General features: G+C 36.3%; 1 long non-coding RNA gene across 3 annotated transcripts; it reads left to right on the forward strand.

The window, feature by feature from the left end:
• The first annotated feature begins 434 nt into the window (after positions 1–434).
• On the forward strand, positions 435–8,249 carry LOC133855055 (uncharacterized). 3 transcript variants are annotated; one of them, XR_009896920.1, is made up of 4 exons: positions 435–637; positions 5,907–6,898; positions 7,671–7,894; positions 8,113–8,249. It is a non-coding gene; the product is annotated as an uncharacterized LOC133855055 (long non-coding RNA). The 3 variants fall into 3 exon arrangements; XR_009896921.1 differs by having other exon boundaries at positions 7,671–7,870; XR_009896919.1 differs by lacking the exon at positions 7,671–7,894.
• Positions 8,250–14,314: the final 6,065 nt, after the last annotated feature.

Below are 14,314 nucleotides of genomic sequence, written 5' to 3' on the forward strand. Positions count from 1 at the left end.
TGTATGCGATTAGTAATTGAATGATGCGGATATGGTCATTCCGCACGTCCAACCCTTCAGTCGCATATGCCAATAACAGTGACAATTTGTATTTGAGTGTTGGGTTCGAATTATGTCGAGTTATCAGTATAAGACTATAGGCCAATTATAACCCAACTAATTTCATTAAACGGATCAGATTCCTAAACTCTAACCTGTTAAGTTTGTATAGGATTCATGCTGGGTTCGCAAATCATACAAAAAATTGTTAGCTTTAAATATCACGTGTTGGGTTTGGATTATATCGAAATATGAATATAAGACTATATTAGTCAGTCTAACTTGACTTATTTAATTAAACGAGTCAGATCTTTCGACTCTAATTTGACAATTTTGTGTTGAAATAGTGTCAAATTCTTGAATCGTCTAAAAAATTATCAGTACGACCTATGGAAAAGGTGTCGTTTTTCTCCACTCGAGAGAATACTGGTCGACCTTTTGTGCAAGAACTGCAGCTCTTTTCATGCTCTGTAGACCCGCTCAAGGAAACCCACAAAATGAAGTGAGGGAAGAGAATACCTGTAAAAAAAGGGGGAGAGAAAGGGGCTTATAATCAAGAGTAAGAACAAGAAGAAGGATTCCTGGGCAGCGCTCCAAGGTATGAATCTCTGTTGATTTTCCACTTCATGTGTGATGGATTTTGGGTATTTGAGTGAGAAAACGATTGGGCAAGTCTATGTGATGTGTCCAAGAACCTATAAACTTCCTGTAAATCAATGATTATCATATTGTTTAGGGTATTGGGGGATTTAAAGGAAGAACCCGAAATCTCATCTTTGAGTTGTCCGTACTTGATTTCAGATTTTGTGAAGTATGGATGTAAGTTTTGGGTTCAATTGCTACTGGGACTGATAGAGGTTGTGAATTTTGGATTAAACTCGGTTTCAAATTGTGTGTTGAGTACTGATGTTAGTTTTGGATTCAATTTGATAGTGTACGGACATGGTTGAGATTTTTGGATTGGTTGATGAATTAAGCTTGATCAATTAAGTGTACTGTAGATTTTTTTGATTTTTTTTTTCCCTGTTTCGAGTGTCCATCCGTGTGTGTGTGTGTGTAGTGGGTTACGGTAAAATTACACTTGAAGCAACTTGGTTGTTTTGGAGTAACCGAAGTTCAATGTAGGTGTTGGAATTTATATGGGACTCATTGGGCAACAAACTGATATATAACTTTCAGTATGATCAACGGAAGAAATGTTGTGTAGATCGAGAACTTTAAAGTATGGATTGATCATGACCGTGGATTTGTTTTGAACTTTAAGATACTTCATATAATGGGACTCTTTAAATAAAGTACATACAAACTGATAGTCAAGAATAAACTAGAATTCATGGTTCAACATGTGAATTATATGAACACCCCCTCTCTACTGTTTTAGACATTAAAATCCCTGCAATTTTCTGGGGTAACTGTTCTTGTTTCAAGAATGAAGTGGCGGGTTGAATTCTTGTTTCGCGTGATGATTTATTTCCAATTTCTAAGGATTTACATCAGCACCTTACTGTGTATCAAGATCTTGTTTTTCAGAGTGTCAATGGAGTGAAAATGGATCTTGTAAATTGAAAGATCTGATATTTTTGTTGTATCGTCTATAGTTTTAAAAACTTGAACCCACCTTAGTGCAAAACAAATAAGAAGGTCGAAGGAAAATTTTGACATGACAGAATGGAGTTGTTGTTGGTTAAATAATTGAATAATACTAGTCTTCATACCGGTTGACATCGTGTGTTTTAAATGGTTATCATGGGAAGCGACTTAAAATATGCCACGTCAGCCAATGTGAAGTGGGTGTGAAGAGTATCATTTCTCTAAATAATTTATTTAGAGATTCATATGCTAATTAGTATATGGGTATGAGATGTGATACATGAAAAGAGAGAGTGAATGGTTTGTACTTTTAAACATTTTGGAACCCCAGTTAACTCACAGTGGCATAAGGGATTTATTTTGGCCTGTTGTTGACGCTAATCATATGTTAGTTTAAGGATCTTCCTCTGTTAAATTTGATAAATGATCTGCATGTTGAATTGTGAAAAACCTTGCAAAGTTGTTAAGCTCAATTGGCCCAGAATCTCTGCTGGTTGTTGATTGTTTTCCCCATGCCTGTTGTTGAGTTATCATAGAAATTGTGCTAGTCCGTAACCGGAATGAGGATATCCTCTTCTCACAATAAGACACCTAACAGATGTAGCCAAACATCCAACTTCCTTTAACCAGAATAAGAGGAGATAGCAGCCAAACATCCCTCTTCTCCAATACACCCGATCGTTCTCCAACGCTGCACGGCTCCTCTGTCGCTGCACCCACGCCACACACTGCATGGCTACTCTGTCACTGCACCCCGCTGCACACAACACACTGCACGACGTAGTTCACGTTCAGACTGCCCGCGTTTGAGCTTCTGCGAGCAACCCACCACTTCGCATCGTGAACATCTCCACGGTACATGCACAAGTAGAGACTCAACCCACACTACACCACTTCGACACTCGGTACTGCACCACCCTTACTTCCAACACACCAATCACACCGCACCCACAGCACCGCTATCCACGGTTTGTACTGGGTTATTATGTCGGTTTATTTGCTGCTGCTTTCTATCTTTTTGACGATTAGGATTCTTTTTTCTAATTTTTGTAGAGACCCTTGTATAAGATTCTCTTTTTGTTGCCATTTCTTTGGTTGCTGAGAAAGTTGAGAAAGACAATTTATTGATATTTGCAAAACTCGCTTATGTGTAGTTAATAGTGGCATATAGGTGTTCGAATTCGTTATATGGTTCCTAAGAGAGTTTATTTGTATGATTTTCTGGGTGTTTATTTTGCAATTTGCGGTGAAATCAGTTTTTGAAGGTGTTGAATGTGTGAAAAGTAGTGTGTATTTATTATGCAACTTAAAAACATGATTTGTGTTTTGGGCTGCCTAAAAGAATTGGATGAAAGGTAAGGAAATTGAATTTAGACGTGGCTCTTGAATTCTTTGGTTTGGTTCCTGGAAGGATTATGGAAAGGAATGAAAATTGATTCTTTTCTTGTTTTTTCCTTTATGGAATTAATTGGTTTTTGGAGCAGAGGATTTTACGTTTATTTTGGTTTCCAATTTTCCTGTTTGCTTGCCTGGAAAATGGACCAAAAGAGGTTTTGTTCTTTATTATTTTTTGTCTTCAAGTTTTGTATTTTTTATTATGTTGTTTTGTTGTTACTGAAAGAAAAAGTTCTCATATGAAAAACCTGCCAGAGTCATTTTATTTTGCCATCCTTTTTTCTTTCCTCAGAAACCGAATGTGGGATTGGTGTTTTCTTCTTCTAACATTTGAAGGTTTATGTTTTCCAGAAGGGTTTTCAAAGATTTGGTTTTGGGGTTTTGAAGAGTTGTAAATATGAGTAAATTGGGGACTGCTCAAAATGAAGCTTGTACTTATGTAAGGAATAAGGAAAAGAAGGAACAAAAGAAGAAGACGAAGAAGAAAAAGAAGGCAAAATTGGAAGTTAATGACAACGAGAAGGAATTTTAGAAGGCTTGGGAGAAGGATAAGAGAATTAATGATGATGAGGAAGTTGGCGAACTTAGAGGTTTTTTGATGGAAGCCAATACGATAGGAGAAGAGAACGTGAACCTGCGAATGAATGATAACAAAGATTCTGAGTTGGGAATAAGAAGAGAGAAGAAAAAGAAGCATAAGGAGGAAAAGAGGGTGGCTTCCTATATGAATGAACTCCTTGAGGATAACAATATGGAAGAGCTAGCTAAGGGGCATACTTGCTCTGAGAAAAGAGAGAACAATGAAAGGAAAAATGGGAAAGAAGAGAAAAAGGAGAAGAAAAAAAGGTAGAGGGAAATGGAGAGTCATGATGTTCTAGTGAACAACAGTGTGACTTGTGGAGATGTTGGAAAAGAAAGGGAACTCTCAGATGGGAAAATGTTGTAAAAGGCCAGGCCTTTAAAAATGAGGAAAACGAAAGAGAATAAAAACGATAATGATGATCTGGGAACTGTCCTATGAGAGACCTTAACTGAGAAACCAAGTAATGAAAGCAAGGGAATTGAAGATAAGGAATTTGTAGATAGTGGAGTTAATGCACGTTCATCTAGGAATGAGGTGGGGGAGAGAATTGTACATGCCATTAGTGCAGAAGATAGAGACAAGGGTAAGAAACAAAAGGAGAAGACGGAGAAGGACAAGAAGAGGAAGGCCAAGTTAGATAAACATGTTTCAGAACAAAATGGTGATAAGCGGGTGGCAAGAACCAAAAAATATGTTGGGACCATTTATGAAACTTCTACACGTGGAGGCACATCTAAGAGAGTAAGATTTTCAAATCATTTGGAGGTTTTTACTTTCTCAGATGGTCCAATGACTCCAATGGATGGGAAGAATCATCACAATGATGGCTTAGTACGAGGTAGATGAGATGGTTGAAAAGGCTGTTTTCAACTACACAGTAGCGCATGGCTTAGGTGATGAAGGTCTAAACATGGTTCTCCACTGTAGATCTCACCCTGAAGTAAAAAATTGTTGGAAGGAAATAGGAGCAGCCTTACCTTGGAGGCTTTCTGAGAGAATATATCATTGAGCCCATGTTTTGTTCGAAAGGACCCCTGAAGAGTATGAACTTATCCAAAGATTTCATGAAAAACATGGATCAGAGTGGAAAAGGTTGGCTGATGCATGTGGTAAACATAGGTTTCATGTAAAGGATACATGGCGTAAAATAAAATTGAAAAACCAAAGAAAGGACGTTGGTCACAAGGGGAGTATCAAACCTTATTTGACTTAGTTAACACAGATCTGCGCATGAAGGCCTTTGAAGAAAAGAAATCCAAGCACAGTATGTTGCGGGATGATCTCTCTTGGGAAGCCATTAGTAACAAATTAGGAACCAGGGGCAATGTTTTTTGCTGCATGAAATTGTATAACCAATTAACATTACCTATGGTAGCTGAAGGTATATGGGCCAACACTGATGACTACCACCTGGTAGATGCTCTTTGTAGCTTCGATGCTTGCTGCATGCAAGATGTGGACTGGGATAATCTGCTTGAGCATAGGTCTGGAGATGTATGTCGAACCTGATGGGACCAAATGGTCAAACACATTGGTGAGCATGCCCACAAGCAATTTGCTGAACAAGTTGAAATCCTCTCAAAACGGCATTGCACAGGCGTACTTGAAGCAAGAGAGACCTATGACAGCAAGCATGCAGTTTAGTGAGGGAAATATCCCTATCAGATGCGTGAGTGCTGCTTGAGCTACTGCTGCTGCAGATTACTCTGAGCAGTATCAAGTTTTTGTGGCACTGGTTGAGGAAATTTGTTGCTAAATGAAGTTTATGGCTTAAAAATTGGTAAAATATTCAGGGTTTTTTCTCCTCCTATTTTGCTTCTCCTTTTGATGTCCAAGATTATATATGAGCGACGTAAATTAAATTATGGTGGTGGTACAGTTACAACATTGTTCGGTCATCTTGTTCTGTTGCTTTTTGGTTAATTGCTTGAATATTTATTACTGTTAGCTACTTATATAAAAGAAATATTTATCATTGGTAGCTATGCACTTGCCTTTCTTTTTTATGTAGAAAAGATAAATGGGAAAATGTAGTTTAATTTGTATGTAGAGAGTGGGGCTGTTGATTTGCATGAATGTGTTGTTTCTGCTGCCGCTGTTATTGTAGGAGACTACACAAAATAGTCACTCAATGGGGGGTAAAAGTATACAATACTAGATAATTGCATCTAAATCTACTATAATCAATTGGCAATGGCCTTGTTACTTGATTCTGTATTATGTTTTGCTACATGTTGCAATGTTTATATATGCATTTACTTCTTGATTGATATATATTTATATATATATATTTTTGTAGATATATTGGCGGAAGTATTGCCACAAACTCAGAGGTTACAGGTGCATCTATTGCTGCCACTGCTGCCTCTCATGGGATGGAAGTAGCAGTAGAGCAAGGTATGGCTTCAGCCTTCATTGGCTAGGGTCCACACTGGGCATAGTTGGATTAGCAATTGACAAATTTTGAGGCAGTGTCAGATTGTTTTGGCCCCCATGTACAAGAGTTGAGGATATGTAACAAATTGACATTAAAAAGAAAAAAAAAAAAAAGAAAAGAAAAGAAAAGAAAAAAAGATCAAATTGTAGAGTATTTTTCTTTTTTAATCCCCAGAGTAATTAAATTAAGGAGTAAAGGCTGAAATCACTACTCCTTTCTTCGAGTAATTCTATCCGTCTAACATAAGTCCAACAATCATCCAACTTTGTTGACGTGGTACTATGCCACGTCAGCCCTCATTTAGAAAAAAAAAAAAAAATTCAAAATCAGCGTGATCTGCGTGAAAATATACCCATTTTACAATTTTCTTCCTCAAACCATTTTCCCCACAAATCTCTTCATCCCTTTCTCCATCTGAATTAGGATCCTCTCCAGTTGTACTTCAACTAGAGAGGAGCCAGTCTCTTATGTTGAGGGGTATTTTGGTAATTTCAGTGTAAAATTACCAAAATACCCCTCAACATAAAGGACTGGCTCCTCTCCAGTTCCTCTCAACTGGAGAGGATCCAGTTCCTCTCCATCTCCTCCCTCAACCCCATCTACTGCCACCCACAACCACCACCACCGTCGAACACCCACGAGCCCGCCACTCGTACGGACGTACAGCAGCATCTCCGAATCTCCGGCCATTTGCTTCATCTCGAACAGTGGGTCCAGCTCCATCTCCATCTCCGGCCAGCTCCACCGTGCGTTCTCCATCTCCGGTTCGGCTCTGACGATCTGACAACCCAACCACCGTACCGCCACGAGCAGCCCCAGCCGAACCACCACCACTGCCGACGAGCCCATCCACCGTATGGTTTTCTTAGTTTTTTTTTTTTTTTCGATCATTCCTTTTGATTTTCTCTCCTGACCCAGTTTTTTAAGTTGTTTTTGGGTGAGATATCATATGTTTGCTTTGCTTATCTTGTTCTTTGGTTTTTCCTTTTTGGGTATGAATCCGCTAGTCCTGTTTTTCTTTTTATTTAATGTATCATCTAGTTACGATGGGTCTGATTGAAATTAGCTTCGATTTCTTAAATTTTTCTTCCTGCAAGTTGATATGATTTATATGTGGCTCTAATGTTGTTCGGCATATGCAGATATTAGTTCAAAAAATATATTTCAAATATAGCTGGCCGGTGAACATTCACTGTGTCAGCCCGATTATTCATGGAAGTTTGTTCTCTTATTTCCTTTGTTGATGGTGCTTGATCATTCAGTCATTTGCTTCTCTTATTCACTGTGTCATTCTCTTATTTCCTTTGTTGATGGGCAGTCCAATTGTTTGACAAAATTACACGTAGGGACATTTATCTATATGTGATCAAAGCATTTTACTATGTCCTGTTGCTCCCTAGAAACGGTTGTACTTTTCTGATGGTTATCCTCAAATGTTAATCCAAAAAACTACCCACAAGCGCTGAAGTTCTTATGGAAACTTACTTTCTGTAACTCGATTATTACTTCTTACTGTTCCTACCTAGAAACGGCTGTACTTTTCTGATAGGTCTCCTCGAATGTTAATCCCAAAAGCTAACCACAAGCGCTGAAGTTCTTATGGAAATTTACTTTCTGGCATAACAGGTCTTGCCTATGTCCCTGAGCACTCACTGAAGATCAATGCAACTTCCAGCATTTCCACAGCGATTGTTTAGGATTGGACTATTTTAATTTCCATTTTTACCACATTGTTTTGAGCAGGGAAAAGAAGTTTGATGTGTTAACTTACCCATTAAACCGGCATTAAGCTTGTCTTGCCATCCAGAAAAGTTGCACCAATACATGTTTGTCTCTCTCGAGTGAAGTTGGTATTGTCATGTCAATTTGTTTTAGAAATTTAGCATCACGATGTGTATTGTAAACTATGATCTTGAGAATGGTAGTTGTTATATTTTCTAGGGAGCTTGGAATCACATGCTTTATTTGTTAATTTGAAATCATTTGTTTAGACCAATTTTACTTTGTCTAATTTGAATTTGATAGCCCAGTAATTGCCTAATTGGCTTGTTGATGTTGCTTTGTGCAGGAAAAGTAGAATCTGGAAGATGCCTTTGGATTCTGGGTGTAGTGTTATTTTCTTAAGTTAAGAGAGTAGTGGTGGGGGCTATGCATAAGCCTGTAGCTGGAGATTCATGCAAATATAAAGGACATCTGCTTATGCTATTCTTGAGTATTTTATGGTCATCTCACTTTTGGATTAAGCCTGTAGCTGTTGCCTTGCAGCCTGCCATTAAGTCATCTCACTTTTTATCTACTTTTGCAAAATTGAATGTTTTTAAGTTGTTGCTGAATTTTATAAAGAGGGCACTAGAAAAGAATGCTAAATGTCTTGTTTGAGATCAATGACAATCCATGGAGATACCTGTCTTTTAAAATTTTGATTTTGCTCTTATTAGGTGTATCGTGTGAAGCACTACTCTTTGGGCATATAGATTCTTAAAGTATTTCTCTCCAAAATGGCTTGAATAAAATGTGGAAGTCATTATCATGTGCTATCCTTGCTAGTCCTTAAATATATCCTGCTATCTTCGCATGCTTTATTTGTTAATTTAGATGTCGTCAAATTGGTCATCTTCGGGAAATGGTAGTGAAGAGTCGCAGGAATGCTATTGTGGTATGAGAACATATCTGAGGACTTTATGGGCGGAGAAAAATCCGGGAAGACGGTTCTTTGGATGCGCTCAATATGCCAAAGGCTCACATTGCCAGTATTTTGAATGGTTTGAACCGCGCACTTCTAAAAGAGGCGGCAAGCTTGTATACGAAATGAGGGCGGGGATTAAGACTATGGAAGAAGAACTTCGTAAACAAGCAAAAAAAGAGAAGCAATCAAATGTCCTTTTGATTGTGTCATGCGGATTATTTATTTATTGCACTTTTGTTTGCTTTTATGTGTTCGTTTTAGATCACGTCTATTTATATAGTAGCAACAGATAAAATTGGTCATGATTATATATAAGCATGAATGTTTTTTGTTCTATGTAATCAGCTGTAATTTTATTTTTTGGACCTGAAGGATGTAGAATGGGGCGTCTTCAAAATTGTTTCTTGTTTTGTTGTTCACATGAACAACCTTTCGCAATGGAGTCAATTGTTATGCGAGTTTCTAGGTGAATCACAAATTGGTGTCCCTTGGTCGCTTGTACCAAAATGGTAAATATGTTTTTAAAATGGTAAATATGTTTTTATTTCGCATGCTTTTGGCAGTCCCTTCTATATCTATGGCTTAAAATTTAATCACAAATTTTTGTCACTACTCGATAGTCGGTCAACCTGACCTTATTCCTTTGCTCTGAATTTCTACACAAAGATATCAGTTTGTATGTACTTTATTTAATGAGTCCCATTATATGAAGTATCTTAAAGTTCAAAACAAATCCACGGTCATGATCAATCCATACTTTAAAGTTCTCGATCTACACAACATTTCTTCCGTTGATCATACTGAAAGTTATATATCAGTTTGTTGCCCAATGAGTCCCATTATATAAAAAGATAAAGTATCTTTGTAGAATAAAAAGATAAAGTAAATACAAACTTTACATACAAACTGATATCTTTGTGTAGAAATTCAGAGCAAAGGAATAATGGGACTCATTGGGCAACAAACTGATATATAACTTTCAGTATGATCAACGGAAGAAATGTTGTGTAGATCGAGAACTTTAAAGTATGGATTGATCATGACCGTGGATTTGTTTTGAACTTTAAGATACTTCATATAATGGGACTCATTAAATAAAGTACATACAAACTGATATCTTTGTGTAGAAATTCAGAGCAAAGGAATAAGGTCAGGTTGACCGACTATCGAGTAGTGACAAAAATTTGTGATTATTCACATTGCACAAAATGATAAAGTACACATTCTACCTATTCTCGCAAAACAGAGATCTGAAATATTCGTGGTCCACTAGTAGTAAAGATGTTCCTATGGAAGGGGTCTGCAATAATATTTTCTTCCCTCTAATATACTATGCTTTTGAATATATATATATATATCCACTGCTCCTCCCATTTATAAATAAGTCCCACCAAAGTTACAGGCACAGCACTTGTAAAATCACTCCCTGCGTCTCTCTCTCTCTCTCTCTCTCTCTCTCTCTCTCTCTCTCTCTCTCTCTCCAGGGAGAGATTCATCGGCAGCTGCAGCACAGCAGAAGCAGAGTAGCAGGACCCAAAAAGCTGCAAACACGTACGTAATATGTCCTATCCCTCTCCAGTCTGTTAACTAACGATTTTTTATACACGTACTGTGGCTGTGTATATAAGATAACGGCCAGTCCCCGCAGCTCCCTCGCCTTCAACTCAGGTTTGGTTACCGCCACTGGCTCCATTTTTTCCTCTCTCTTTCTCTCTCGGAGAACTCTGAGAACCAGCTGTTCTGAGAGATCTGCATGTGGAAAACAAAGGAGAATATGCCGATGGACTTCGAGGTGGAGGCCGAGAACCCGTCGGGAGCGGCTCAGAGGAGATGGCGGAGGAAGGCGATCACCATAGTGAAGAAACGCCGCCGGAGTCCTTTGATTCCAATAACAATACATTCTCATAGGCACAGGTGCATACATACATACGGAATAGATTCTTTTCGTTTCAAATAAAATAGGTTCTATTTATATAATGTTTGAGTTAGAAGTGTTTTAGATATGTTTTTTGTGATTGTACGTGCAGTGAGCAAGGGAGTAATTCTTCCATCCTCAGTTCCAAATCAAGTAGTATCCCCTTCCTATTTTTGATTGCATCAGTGATTGGCCTACTCCAATTGAACGATTTATTTGAGACTCATCCTGCAAACATGTGGATCTCCGAAGCTGCCTTGCTCATGTTTTGCTTGTCACATGCAACCCGGAAGAAGATTAATGGGACTCATTGGGCAACATACTCTCAAATCATTGACAGTTTTCGTCTCCTTTCAGGAACACTTGTATTGGTCTCATTGTCATCAATCCCTCTGCCGCATCGGCTTTGGTGGTTGTTTTTCACCGTATGGGTTCTTCTGGCTCTTATAGTTTTATGTACATCATGTATTTACCCCAGGGTGGAGGGATAAGAAGACTTAAAAAAACTCATGCTTTTCAAAATTGGCTTTATTTGTTGGATATTATCTTTCTCTATGTTGACAATTCGAGGGAGTTATAAATCTTTTCGCCTTGTTAATTTACATAAAATATGCCAAGCATCTCAGCAACAACACTGAAATTATGCAAATTTATATCGATTTTGGTTTCTACTCTTATGTGAAAAGGCTGCTCTGAATTTCTACACAAAGAATAAAAAATAAAAATCAGTTTGATTTATTATTCTAATATTATCAAAGGGATTAGGTCAGGTTGACCGGATATCGGATAGTGACAGAAATTTGTGATTCAATTTTAAGCCATAGATATAGAAGGGACTGCCAAAAGCATGCGAACTAAAAACATATATACCATTTTGGTACAAGCGACCAAGGGACACCAATTTGTGATTCACCTAGAAACTCTGCATAACAATTCACTCCATTGCGAAAGGTTGTTCATGTGAACAACAAAACAAGAAACAATTTTGAAGACGCCCCATTCTACATCCTTCAGGTCCAAAAAATAAAATTACAGCTGATTACATAGAACAAAAAACATTCATGCTTATATATAATCATGACCAAAAAATATATAACTATTTTGGTGGTTGATTTTTACCATTATAGAATCGGAATAAGTGGGTATAACGAAAATCTTCACAAAACAACTCAAATCAAAATTATTAAAGTATTGATTAAGTGATTTAAATTTACATCTTCTTATCAGTTTAAGCTTTTAGGACAAATGATGATTTAACATGGTATCAGAGCCAAAGATTTTGAGTTCGAACCTTGATTCCGTCATTTACTCAATTTCAATTAAGAATAGGCAATTTATCAATAAAAATGGCCCTTTTTTTCATCGATTAATACCATTCAAAGAATGTGATGGGTAGGGACGTATGACATGTTGTATTTTTATTTTTTCAATCGATTTTGTTCTTTATTTTTGTTTTTTTTTTTTTTTTTTGGTAGGAGCTAAATAACATGTCATAAAGAAAAATTAGCACCTTTTACACGTTTAGTTTGATTATTATTTATTATTTGATTTTGGTCATGTGGGCAGGTATTCCAGTTTGACGTCACATTTTGCTTTTGACAGTGCGACTGTTCGGACACGCCGCAGCTACGTAATCACAAAAGCAATCACTTGGGTCCCCAATTAATGGCGACGGATCAAATTTTCTATGCCATCCTTTAGAGCCTTGATTTTTTTGGCATTTTTCCGTCCAACTATCCAAGATATATAGAGAATGTTTAATTTTGGGATTTTCGAATTTTTTGACATTTTCACATTATTTGAATTTTTAAAAGATCTGTCAATATTAACTTCATATACACCATTAAATAAACAAACTTTAAATCCTAACACACACACTTTAAAATAGCCTTTGAATTTTCTAGTGTGCTAAAGTGACCCACAAACTATTAAAGAATGCAAAAAATATAACTTTTTTTATTATATTCTTATAATATCCTGATTCTCTTAAAAAATAAAAATAAAAACTAAACAAAACTGGAATCAAATTACTTTTAAAACAGTTCACGAACCGTTGGAGTTATATAATTGGCAATGCTCAATATATGAATACTCACTTCACAGTTCACACTATTTCCGTGAGAAATAATAGATTTATTTATTTATTTTAATGAATAGATTTGGATTCATTTTTACAATACAAGATTGTCGAGTCCCTCAAGTTCCTTCCACACAACTTTACAATACAAGTATTTTTTTGTTTCTTTAAAAAATATTTTTTCATTAATTTTTTTTTTTATTTCAATTTTTAAAAGAATAAGAATATTATAGGAATATAATAAAAAAGATGTATTTTTGGTACACTTTAGTAATTTGATAGGTCACATTAGCACACTTAAAAATTGAGAATTGTTTGGCAAACCGGTTTCTGTTTTTGTGTTTGAGAATTGTTTTCGAGAACAAAAACAAAAAAACGTTTTCTGTTGTTTTTTCGTTAAAAATGTGTTTGGCAGACTGTTTTCGAAAACAGTTTTTGAAAACAGAAAACAGTACCTAAGGTGTTTGGACAATTGTTTTCAAAACTGTTTTCACTTAAAAAGAAAATAGAAAACTATTTGACGTTTTTATATATTTTTTGTTTTCAATTTTTTGTTTTTTGTTTTTTTTTTTTCCATTTATTGTGTGATTTCCAAACAGAATTTTGTTAAATTTATATGTCATTAGACTTGAATAATATATTGTGATTATTGAGGTGTTCAAAGCAAAACTTCTTCATACTCTTTTTGTTAAAAACTATTTATAATGTATGCTCTATTCGGGTGACCAACAAGAGGTCCTTTTTAGTAACCAAACTTGTCACTTTCTTGCATGAAGAATATAGATAAATTGTTACGAGTGAGTGGAGATAGTAAAAAAGGCCACAACCAAAGGTTAAGGATGCGAGAGTTGTTTGGGCGTGTGCCTAGAAAGGCTATGATACCATAAAAGACTTTGAAATTGGAGAAAAATTTTCTTGTTCATTATAAAATGATCTTCACTGTATTAATCATATACTATTTGTATATGGTGATACGTACAAAAAGATCTTTACAACAAATCAGAATTAGTATCAGACATGATACTATTGCTACGAGAAATGATTCTTCATCACCTAAATATACAACTTTTTATCACCTTGTCTATGTGGTAAGGTGGTCCCCTCTTTATTTTATTTTATTTTATTTTTAAAAAAAACAAAACTTTAAAAGTAATAGGGGACCACCTTATCTACGTGACAATATGGTAAAAAATTGTATATTTAGATGGTAAAGAATCATATTACTATTGATATTTGCTCCTATATGAGAAAGTTGTCTGCCAATGCTCTTTGTGGGACCGAAATTGTCGGCCTGTGAGAAGGAAAAATATGGTAGGTCGTTGAGGGGAAAGTTGTGAAAGTTTCAATGAAAGTCGTGGGCCTCTTCTCTTTTCCACTTTCACAGGCCTACAATTTCAGGACCCAGTGAAAGTTGTGAGCCTGTACACGTGGCAATGCGTTTGGAGCATCGAGATTTGCGGCTGGCGGACAAATTGTTAATAGTAATAATAAATGAGTTTTTAATAGTAATAATAATTGATTGAGGTAATATAAAGATGAAATTATTTAAAAAATTTTGGCACAGAAAAGTGACGAAAGTTGTTTGTTAACAT

This window comes from Alnus glutinosa, chromosome 13 (genome assembly GCF_958979055.1).
Source record: "Alnus glutinosa chromosome 13, dhAlnGlut1.1, whole genome shotgun sequence".
NCBI lineage: Eukaryota > Viridiplantae > Streptophyta > Magnoliopsida > Fagales > Betulaceae > Alnus > Alnus glutinosa.